The sequence below is a fragment of the Centropristis striata genome, chromosome 13 (assembly GCF_030273125.1).
Source record: "Centropristis striata isolate RG_2023a ecotype Rhode Island chromosome 13, C.striata_1.0, whole genome shotgun sequence".
In the NCBI taxonomy this organism is placed as follows: Eukaryota; Metazoa; Chordata; class Actinopteri; order Perciformes; family Serranidae; genus Centropristis; species Centropristis striata.
This window is the reverse complement of record NC_081529.1, coordinates 29,934,967-29,945,784: the sequence shown is the minus strand read 5'-3', so window position 1 is coordinate 29,945,784 and position 10,818 is coordinate 29,934,967.

Sequence of the window (10,818 nt, the reverse complement as noted above, 5' to 3'; positions counted from 1 at the left end):
TCTGCTGGGACACAAAGTAATGCATGCATAGCCAAGACAGCTTTGACACTGACAGAGGAGCTCTATCACTGAATAAACTTGAATAAAATCTCCATGATATTCATTCATGAAAATATGAATGAATGCTTAACATAACAAGAGCCATGCTAACATGCTCACAGTAATAATACTAATTGTTTGGCTTGCATGTTAAACATGTTCACTAAACTGGTTAATGGACTTGTGGTGTCTTCACACCGAATGCAAAGAAAATATTCACCTTGCATTACTTGCAGGAGTTTGACCACTGGAGAAAACTAGAATTTATATACGTTGCTTGTGTAGAAACCAACAAGTTTCTTTCCACCATTTATTTACATCATCCACCATGGCCCAAATAACCAATATTGCTGCTCTGTGCCTGTTGTGGAAGTCATAGATACATTGGGCCACCAAACACCATCGTGTCTGGGTTCACCACATCATCCAGAGGTGCACACAGCTTCATGAATTTCACCTCGTACTCCAGGTTCAATTTTGATGACTGCCACAACTACACCAGTAAAAAGCCAAAATAAAACACTTTTAAATAGAAAAAAAAGTCAGCCAAATATATGAGGAAAGAACGACATCATGATGCCAATTTGTAAAATGGCTGAGGTCATGCTTTGTCAGATCTCCATGCAAGGAGACACGCAAAGAACTTCATGAAATGCTTGAATAGACTTGAATCTTTTAAGTTTTTACATTGACTTTGTCATCGTGCCCTACAAAAAACTTGCTTCGCATTGGTGTGAATACACCGTTATCATGCTAACAATTGCTAATCTATCTATAAAAGCAAGAAGCATCTGTGTGTGTGTGTGTGTGTGTGTGTGTGTGTGTGTGTGTGTGTGTGTGTATGTGTGTCTAGGGCATATCTCGCTGACCGTTAGTCAGACTGACCTCAGATTTCGTATGTTACTTGCGCATGGCACGAAGGTGTGCATCCTCGATTTTGAAGATTTTTGAATTCATTTTTCAAAATATCATTATTCACATAGGACGTGTTGCGGCATTGCACTGTTTCAGATCAGACACCTTTTAGGGGAGCTCCGCCCCATTGTGTGATAGGCCTACACCTGGTCAGTAACACAATTCGCTCTGGATTTCCACGCCTGACTCATCTCATCTGTAAGTCTATTTAGCCTACCAATCTTTCGGAGTTTTAAAGTGCGCTACAAGGTTCGATTTTCCAATTTTCGAATAGTTTCCAGCCAATATTAATGTTCAATGTGTATGTGCTGGATGGTATGTGTACCTTATGAAAAGTAAATGTTTTATGGAGTTACAGACATTTTAGTGGTCAGCTAATATCAGCTAATTGGGTTCATGTTAATGTACTTTTAGTGCAGCATACTGCATAATGTGCTATCTCACGATTAGCATGCTAAGCGGAGGTTTAAGCCTTTTCTTCTGCATCAGTTTGATCCATTGAAAACAGTAAAAACAAAACTTTATTAACTGACAGCTAAGCATAACACGGAGGGAAAGATAGCATTTCTGTGTTATTTAAGGTTACACTAGCAAGAGGCATTAGCCAACACTATCGCTGCATGGATTTGTTTGGCCAAATGGCAATTCGCACCGCAATACGAATACATACTTCCTACGGGCATTGCACTAGTTAGTACTAAACACAAAAGAGCAGCTGAGACTACTGGAAATGTGATTAGTTTAGTAGGGATTTGGTCACACGCACACACAACAAAGTATTACAATTCATCCTGAAGGGGCTGAAAAGTTCATCTTCATTCAAGGCTGCACACTGAATATCCACTTCTTGTGATGGGTAATGTGAACGACGTGGTAGTACTAATCCTACTGTAGCTTTATGCAGCTTTTAGACATAGTCAGATCATTGTTTGGATGTACAGTATGGTTCAGTGCCAACAGCTCCACCCTGAGAGTGGGCTTAAAGGTTTTGAAGTACACACACACTGAGCTAAAAATGCAAGTATTGTATTTATTTATAACTTTCTCTCACTGCTGAGAGAATTCTGCTTTGTGGAGCAACTCTGACTTCATTAATGCTTATTATTAACTACATTCATTCACCTTTATATGTATCTGAACGTCTTCTACTGTTTGCAATGTCATATTTAACCATAGAATAAGTACCTGCAGTTTGACATAAAACCAAATATTTCTTCTGAGTTCACATGCATATGCTAAAAGGACATTATCAGACTTATATATAATATGCTTGTGTCTTAGATTCTTCTATGTATTGTATATCTCTGTATATTTTAAAGGTAGCGCCATGAGATTTAGGGTCCAATTAAGATAACAGACGCAAGGTCATAAAAAAGACACTGGCTGCAATTGACTTGATTAGCCCTGGCTTAGCTAGAAAAATCTTGAGGGGATGGTTGAAGTGTGTGGAACAACCAGAGCGGTTCTGTTGTCATAAGGCCGTATTTATTTCTGTTTTTAATTAAGGAAAATGATTCCCATCTGTTAAAAGGTTATTGTTGTGCCCGTTATAAAAGGTTTCAGCAGAACAGTTGATTAATTGAGCATGTCTTCAGTGCTGCACTTGAGCTGGAGCTGGCCAACCAATTATCATAATCCAGGGCTGTTTATTTTCTCTCCGCTGCCAGTCATGACGCGTCGGCTGAGCCGGTGGTTTTACGCTGCGGGGCCTGGTGACAGGAGATGCTCAGTAGCCAGTGAGACGGCGGGAGGAGGCAGGACAAAGTCTGTTCAGTCTGTCAGTCATCTAAACGGTGTAATGACTGAAAACTGATCTGTCTGGGTTGGCTGAGCGAGCTGTACACTACTGACAGGGATGAGGAAAACACTGACACATTCAGATCACATTAGTTCGGAGCTAATTCGCTGTATCAGCTATGATTCATTTTGTGGTCTTTTAATATCCTCGGGGCCACACAGAGAGGATTTCACTACTGGGGCGCTGGGTTGGAGTGTAACATTAAAAATGTAGTCAGAAACATAATCCAAGTATCACAATTTTAATACCTCGATTATATTTCTGTTACTTTTGGATTACCACAATACCAATATGATGATGTAGAGGTTATCTTAATGCAACATTGGTTTTACTCTAGATCTGAGTGGTGTTTTGTTCAAATTGTGTATACATTTTTTTATTTTAAAATATATTTTGAAATTGTAATCCTGTTAAGAATCCCCATTTTTGCTTTTTGATTTTTTTTTCTCTGCAATTTTACTGGAAAAGAGTTACCACTTTTCATATCCTAACCAAGTATCGTAAATAACCTGAGTATAAACAAGAAATACTTCTACTACTCTTTTTAAGAACACATAGTGCCTCACCAGGCAGGTATAACTAGCTGTATTATTCATTTTAATTTTATGCATTCTCTCATGGAGAGGAAAATCAGAGCTGTATTTACTGTTAGCTCTTGAAAACATTGGGAATGTTCAATAAGCTAAAATAGTAACATGTTGTACTGTAATTGGCCAGAACGCAAAAAAGTCAGGTTTCAACAAGGCTCTTTATTTTATGTCATTTTTAGATGACACATCTGCTGTTTCCCGTTCCAACCGAGGCAAGTTTAGTCACATTTGGTGACCAACGTTGCTGCGGCATGTCGACAAATGTCTAGCGCATTAATCAAACTTTGCCCACAATTGTTTTGTTTTCCAACAAAATGAAGTATTAACTGTATGTCCTCTATTTAAATTTTTGGCAAGAGAGAGTAAATGTCAGAGTTAATAAGAGGTTATCGGGAAGGAAAAAGTAATTAAACTCCCTCCCCTCAGAATGAGTCCTTTTACAGTACATGCTGGCGGATATTTCTCCCTTTTCCTCTGTCTAGACACGCAGGGCAGGACCGCAGCTTACATACTGGACAAAAGAGCCATACAGGTCTCTAGAGAACTGTGAAGACCAATCCAACATTTCAGGCTTCTCTGACCTGGGTTGAAACAAACTGTGGAAACATCCATGTTTACTACTAGCTGGTCAATATGGGGGTATAGAGTGCTTGAAAAGGCCTAAACAGAGTTGCTGTAAAGGGGCAACAGAAGCCACACAATTACTAACTGCTGCATCACCTCAAGGTTGACCTGGTAGTCTGGTAATTTCTGGCTACTGTGCAGGTAGCCAGCATGAGTTTAACAGTGGCCAGTGAGGAAATTAAATTTCCTTTCCTGCTCTCCATGTTTGATAATGGCCTCTTCCAGAAACCTGCTCCCTCCTGACCTTTACTTCCACCTGTTATAGTCATGGTCTGCCTCATGTCACTCACCTCATAACATTGACAACACCACTACACCGGGTGTTAATTGCTACATTCACTACTCGGTGTCCCTGCTAATAATCCTGGACGGCTGGCAACATGCGTGCCCTCACATTAAACCAGTGGCACAACTAGTATCTCTGTGTTGGAGTTAACGACAGCAGATGTGATCATTTTCCCAGAGTAGTTACACCTATTTTCTATTGAAAAAAAAAAACAGATTTCCAGGTTAGCTCAACAGAATCAGTTCCTAAAGCTTGTAAAGTTTTTCTCAGGGGGAAACACAATGTATTGTTTGTTTCCTTTTGCTGGGGAACAACTTGGTAGGGAATTGGAGCGATCAAGTGTGAAAGCAGCCAGTGTGCCAGTATCAGAAGGGCTTGTAAAGTTTATACATTTTAGTTTTGGAAAAATGTATCACACATGGTAGAAAATACTTTAATGGTCAGCTAATTTATACAAAAAAACACACATCTAAAGTGCAAAACAGAAAGTGCCTTGGTTGACTTATATCTATATCCCTTGAAAAGATAATGACTTGTTAGGTTAATCATTATGGCAACTGCATAAAAAAAAATCCAACCTGTCTTCCTGTGGTCTGAATGGTTGGTCTGTTGTGTAAATCGAAGGTTCAGTCATCCATGGAGGAGGCACGAGGCTGTGACCCCTCATATTCTCCTCTAACAGAGGAATGTAGGCAGCTGAAAGCGTCATTAATTGTCAAATCACACAGAGACCCTAAACATCAGTGGCCTGCAAGGACATCCCATAAGATTCCCATCAGCAAAGGTGAAAAAATGTATTGAGTTCATATTAAAGTCAAACTTTTTTTTTTTTTAAGAAATACATTACCTACAAAATGACCATTGGTATACTTACTCTATGGTGCCTTAAATTACTGAAGAAAACGTTTTTTCTTGCATTCCTCCACTGAACAAAGAATCTAAAATGGATTTAAAAAATCTTGGTAACGCTTTATATTAAGGTCCTTGTAATAACCATTAATTAGCAAGTAATAAGGCCCTTGTAAGTCCTTACAAGATGCTTATTAACATTATTGTGTGTTTATAAGCTTATATAAGTGTTAATAATGGCATATTACTTGTTAATTAATGGTTATTAAGGACCTTATTATAAAGCGTTACCAAAATCTTTACTAATTTAATTTAATAGGTTTCTAAAACTCTCACACAATTTGCAGAATAAGTATCTTTACTACTTAGCAAACACATGCATTTTCTGTAAAGATTGATGAATAAGTCTTGGTTTAAATTGCACAAGTTGTGTGAGAGTTGGTAAACAGATATTTGTTTTGTTTTTTATTGCTGTTGTTAAATGTTGCAAAATTTTCTTAAATTCATCAAGAATTTTCTCAGTTTTTTGCATTCTTCGTTCATTGTGTAGGCATGGAAGGAAAACTGTTTTCTTTAAGAATTCAAGGTAACACGGGAAAGTATTCCTTTAAAATATTAAAATCTTACCCATCTAAACCCAATAGTTTTTCTCGGAAAATAAGATTTTGAATAGTTGTATTTTTTTGTTTTTTTACAGTACATGATAAGCACAAGCACCTTTCTGAGATATAATGTTTCAAGTTAACATATCTGTTAAAGTGCCACTTTCAGCAGCTCATAAAATTCCTGCGCTGTACCTTCTCTGCCAAAGACTCTATTTTTCTTATCATGTACAGTATCAGACTGTGAAAGTGGAGCAATAACATCCTTGAGTGTGCCGTGCCGGGGCAGCAGCGGCCGTCTGTGGAGGAAATTAAAGTGAAATACATCTCCCTGCCTGGCTCTTGCACTTCACACACCCATAAAGCACTTCTCTGCGTTTGTCGTCTTTACAGCCTACACATCGTTTAAGGAGATTTTTCATGTGGCGGAATAAATCTGTGTTAAAATATTTGAGATCTGCCTAGCAACAACAAGCGAATGCAGAAAAGGGCAGTAAAAGAATGGGGCTTGGTGTGGGTTCAAAAATCAGCAATCTGCATTAAAAGTGGGTCAAACAGTCTTTCCAATGTTCTAGCCATGGAGAAGTGAACCTATGCCACCAAGGGGAAAATACAGAGCTTTTTTTTAAGCAATGGGGACAATTTATTGAATATCTTGAAAGTCACCAATCAAGATGTTGAACACTTCAATCCAATCCAATCCACTTTATTTATATAGCACAATTTTAGCAAACACAAGGTTTCCAAAGTGCTGCACAAACAATAGATAGATAACACAATACAAATAGATGTAGTAAACAATAGAACAGTAAAATGCAATAAGATAAAATAAATTAAAAATGGGATAAAAATAAATAAAATGTAAAATGTACTGCCCGCACAAAATAAAAATATGCTTACACTTGAAAAGGACAATGAAGTGTATAAAGAAAATGTAATATTCAACACAGCAGCTACATAGGAAATACATTGTTATCATTTTATTTTATTTTATTTTATTTCATTATTATTATTATTATTATTATTTTATTCATCTATTGTTTTTGTTCTGTTCTTTGTTTCAGTGGTTCATGGTCTTGTCTTTTCTTTATCTATGAATGTGGGTATGTAAACCCTCATTAATGTATGTGTCATGTTAATTCTAAAAACCCAATAAATATCATTTTCAAAAAAAAAAAAAAAAGTAGGTCAAGGACTTCATTTTTCTGTTTAAAGTGTATTTATTAGGCATTAAAACAACTGTATGTTAACCAGCCAAGAATTAGTAAAGTTTTAAAAGTAAGGAGTCTTTAGTGTTTGTGTGTGAAGCTCAGGTTGGTCAGGACTCGCCTGCGCTCACACTGAAAGGACCTTTTCATCCATGACAGAATGAATCAGATGCATAATTTGGAGCAAGCTGCTGACAGAAAATCAGTTAGGAAAATATTTGGACGTTCATGCGCTCCCCCAAACACATCGCATGTTAAAAATACAGAAGTTCCTGCACATGCGTGCAAGATGCAGGAGCTGGGGCGCCTGGCCGCCCTCTGGTCTCACTCCATCCGCCCCACACGCTCTGTAAATATCCCATCATCCCCAGGTGGTGGAGACACTAGTCAAGGCCAGGAAACTGCCAGCATGACAGACACATGTCTTACACTGATACTCCATCTTATTTCCCCCCCTTAACCTCCACCTCCCCTCCCACAAGCAACACCTCAGACCCCATCCTCACTCTCCAGACCCCCAAGCTGGTATAGAAGCTTAGGAAATTGTGGTATATTTCAAAAGCTTATCTCTGAATCTGACTGAGAGTAAAAACCGTTAGAAAGCAGCCGTTAGAGTAGCCACATTATCTTTCAGTTGGGTTGCATCATTGGTGCTTCAAATCAACTTTATTTATAGAGCCCTGTAGAACCTGATAATGTAATAAATTCCCGATAATGTAATAAAAATCTGCACTTGAGTCCATTGAAAATGTAATAAAACCTGATAATGTAATAACTTCCCGATAATGTAATAAAGTGCATTTCCGAATAATGTAATACACTTTTTACCAATAATGTAATAAAGTATAACACCAAGCACCTTTAGATTTCAAGAAGCTGTTGAATGCATTCGTGTGTCACAGATACCTTGTTTGTAAAAAAAAAAAACAGATGAACGGGTCAAAAGTTAACAAACATTCAACTTTGACCTGTTGGTGGCGCTAGAGCTCTTGAGCTAGTCAAATCAATCAAATCAAATCAAATAGTATTTATTGTCATTATATAGTTCACTATACAACGAAATTGAAAGTGCCACTGCATAAGGTGCATAGTTATGACAATCATAACACAAAACAACATGAGTAAAAACATTTTAAAAATACAGAGTAGTGTTCCCTACACAGTATCACCACTTGAACTCAAGTAATGGGTGGTCTGCTGTTAAATTATTACAATATTGGGGAATTATTACATTATCAGGACTTGCTAAATGAAGGCTAACCTGATAATGTAATAACCCTCCATTAATGTTATACTTTATTACATTATTGGTAAAAAAAAAAAAAAAAAAGTGTATTACATTATTGGGAAATGCACTTTATTACATTATCGGGAAGTTAATACATTATCAGGTTTTATTACATTTTTAATGGACTCAAGTGCAGATTTTTATTACATTATTGGGGTTATTACATTATTGGGAATTTATTACATTATCAGGTTCTACAAGCCCTTTAAGACAGCGTTAGCTGATACAAAGTGTTGTACATGGCAGGACAGACCAATAATAAAAACAGAGAATAAGCAAAAACAACTAAAACAAAGCGAGTCTCGTGCTGGGTAAAAACCAGTACACAAAAGTGGGTTTTAAAATTAATCTCAATTTTAAATTTAATCTTAACTTTAAAAAAAAACACAAAGAACAAATAAAAACAAATAAAACAGAGCAAAGGTTCATGTTGAGTTAAAAGCCAGTGAATTGATAGTTTCTCTCCATAAGGTCACAAAGGAATGACTGAGGACACGTACTGTATTGTACATTAAAAATACAATGCTGTCATACAAACAAAATGGAAACATGAGTTCACAATTTTTGTAAGTTGTTCAAGTTCTTAAGTGATTCATTTCCTGGCAGGCAGTATAAAGTATATAAATGCAGAACACTAACCCTCAATTTAAAGACCCACAATAACAATAACTATTTCCTCAGCCATTACCACAAGGACAACATTTATTATGTACCAAAAAAAAAACCTCGTAAATATTGCTGCATTGCTGTTTTGGATCCTGGGAAGATTTTAATATAAAAACATGAAATTGAAAAGTGAAATCTATTGAACATTATATTGAATGTAACTTTTAAGCATGAATGGATTACTGAATGATCATACCATAGGGCAAGGACCCAAAGAGTCAGAGCCACTCTGGCCTACAACTATAAAGTCTACCTCAAAAAGACATGTACCAACCAGGAAGACACTCAAAATGACCACAAAGAAAACTTAAAAAATTATAAAAAATTTAAAAAGAAGACACAAAAAGGCTTCAAAGAGACTACAAAGAGGTGCTAAACAGCTGCAAAGAGACACAAATGGACTACAAAGACATTCAAAATGACTACAAATGAAGGTAAATAACCACAGATAAAACATAACTACCACAAGACCAATTGCCATTTGCAAAGTGACACAAAATAACGGCAAAGACACACGAAACAACAACAAAAAGAAGCAAAACAACTTTAAAAATGTCTGTGTCTACAAGCCAATGGCTCATAAACCTCCCATGCATTTCACCTGGAAAGTTATCAAATGATTTTACACCAGATTTCAGACAAAACTGAGGTCTACACAATATATCAAGCACCGTACAGTTGTCATGGTTGTCTCAGGGCTAAACATGAAGGTTTGTTGAATTTTCATTGAAGAAATCAAGTATGAATTCCAGGTACGTGATAAATTCAGTACAATACACAAGATGTGATACATTTTTCCAGTAAGCAAAGTGGAAAACTGCGGTCCTCAGTAGAACTTTGGTAACTTGGGTAACCTTTTTTGTTACATATTCATCTGATACAAGCTTCATTTCCTGGATGTTGTTGAAAGTATAAATGTATTTGAATCTTGTACAGGACTTGTGGATCTAGTTCCAACTATGAAAAACAGCATTCAGAAAAATATACAGTTACAGAGTGTAAAGCGATTGCAGTAAAACGCATTTTTAAAAAAGTATCAAATATTGACATTTTATTTTGAAAATACTAATGCCTTAAAATGACAACTTTTTTCGTTTACAATAATGTCTTTATAGTTTCTAATGTGCTGACAGGGATACAATAAAAGGATTGAAGCCAGAGATGCAAACATTTGCACATTTAGAGCCGAAGTGTGTTTTTTTACTGATGCAGTGGGACTGTATACAGTAAGGCTGCCATGGTCCATAAATGTAAATCAGCATGACTTTTCTGAGAGAGAAATATATGGTCTGGTTACAGCAAAGGCCTCTGGGGATTAGCATTACTTTAAAAGCATCCTTCAAGGTGATGCAACAGGTCAGCAGTCAGGCACTGTTGGCGGTCTCAACCAAGATAAAGGCTTGATGTGATTCTGTTTTTAAATTATGTGTTTGATACTGATTGTAAAGAGCTTCTAAAGTGCTACAGAATCTCATTGATTAGCCCTGCTGAAGCAATGCATCACAGTCATTTTAATGCCTGAAAGGCTCAAAGGAAAATAAAAGTGTTTACAGTGGACCTGGGACTGAAGGAAATGAACCAGAAACGTATGTGCGATTGAGTGTGTTTGTGTTGCGCATGCACATGTGTGGGCCCTTGTCCGCTTCAAGCAATCTATAAAATTGCCACTATTTATGCAGAGCAGAAAACAATAGATTTCATATGTTTGCATATGTTGGGATAATTCCATCGTGGATTTAAAGGCCTAATGGCCTGAGTTGAAATCTCTGAGGTATTTGGAATCTGAGATCTGATAGTTATAGTTGGTGACGCAGTTGCTGGCAAGGTCTGGGCTCTTGAGTTACAGAAAACAATGTTTAAAATGCACGTCTCTGAATCTTAAACCGCTGTAACCTTGTGCAAATGGACTCGAACATGCAAGATAGAATCACAGTGATACTGAACAAATTCTCT